Consider the following 1,361-nt stretch of genomic DNA (forward strand, 5'->3'; position numbering starts at 1 on the left):
GTGGCTATTAAATAGCGTAACATAAGGAAAGCAATTATCACAAGATTGAGCAAGTAAGTAGATGTTCAAAAAATATTAGTGCTTGTCCTTTTTTTGGACAATGTTTGAAAGCCATAAGAAAGCAATTGCTTCTTTTAAAAAAAAAAAGATCTTACTCTTGTGAACCCCAAGCCCATGTGTTTCTTTGTTTCTTATTTTAGTTATTTGCTGACACCTAATAAGCATTTGTTTCCTTAAAAAGTTAAATATATCCTCATAATGTATCAAAATAGATCTTCTGAAAATGGAGTACCATCCATGCTTACACTGTGAAAACCTGTTTCACATTTTAATAACATTTTACATGTGAGTCCTATTATTTAGTCATGCGGATTTTTACTCTTATGTCAAATGCCTCTGAAGATTCAGCATTCTCCAAAGGCTGGGCTTCACTACATGTTGTTACTAAGAGGAAGTGATAATGGGACCTGGACTGTGCCTTCTTACATATATGAGATTACTCAACATATAGAATCCCTTCTTTTCTTGTTCCTTAGAAACACAGAAACAGCTTCACTGTATGGGATGTTGATCTGAAGAGTCCCAGTGGAATTGTAACTGGACACAAAATACAGTGGGGTGGGTAATTGCAGCCCCAGAGCGCTCTCATGTGCTGGTGTTAGTACAGCAGAAGTACTCGCTTCGGGAGCACATGTACTAAGATTCGAACAATACAGAGAAGATGAGCATGGCCCCTGTGCCAAGATGACGTGCAAATTCATAAATTATTCCATATTTGGAGGAAAATGGGGACAGAAAGAAACACTGCTAGAGGCAGAGAACACCTGATGCAGCGGCAGATGGTGGTTGGTCGAGTTGTGCACTTGAACCCTATATGGTTTTGCGAACCACTGTCATCCCAGTAAATTCAATAATATAAAATAAAATAAATACAAAAGAAAAAAAGCCAAAGGAGAAAAACATTTTAGGAATAAATGGCCAAGGGGATGCTATGCCAAACCCCATCTGAATTGGTATTATAACAGATAAATTGTGACATTCTCAAATTTTATCTCAGGTTATTAGAATTTGGAGCTAAGAAAATGGGGCCCAGGGAGGTTAAATGACTTGCCCAATGTTGTTACCTAGCTATTTAATGTTGTGCCCCAAGCTAGGAACCAGGTCTTCTACACTCTAGTTCAGATCACCACCCTCTGCACCCAAAACCATTTGGGAATTTGGAGCTATTGCAAACAAAAATGCTGCTCCCAGCACGAGACAAAGCCACCATTTTCCTCCCTTCCAATCAGTTTAGGCAGTATTCCTGGCTTGGATTTCAAGATTATGTTGGTTTCAGTGTCTGACCTTGTGTCCCTTTCCAG

The 1,361-nt window shown here is 38.9% G+C and overlaps 1 non-coding gene across 1 annotated transcript; it reads left to right on the forward strand.

Annotated features, from left to right (window-relative positions):
- The first annotated feature begins 672 nt into the window (after nt 1-672).
- On the forward strand, nt 673-779 carry LOC136390274 (U6 spliceosomal RNA). Its single transcript, XR_010748698.1, has one exon. It is a non-coding gene; the product is annotated as a U6 spliceosomal RNA (small nuclear RNA).
- Nucleotides 780-1,361: the final 582 nt, after the last annotated feature.

Source organism: Saccopteryx leptura, chromosome 1 (assembly GCF_036850995.1).
Source record: "Saccopteryx leptura isolate mSacLep1 chromosome 1, mSacLep1_pri_phased_curated, whole genome shotgun sequence".
NCBI classification, from domain to species: Eukaryota; Metazoa; Chordata; class Mammalia; order Chiroptera; family Emballonuridae; genus Saccopteryx; species Saccopteryx leptura.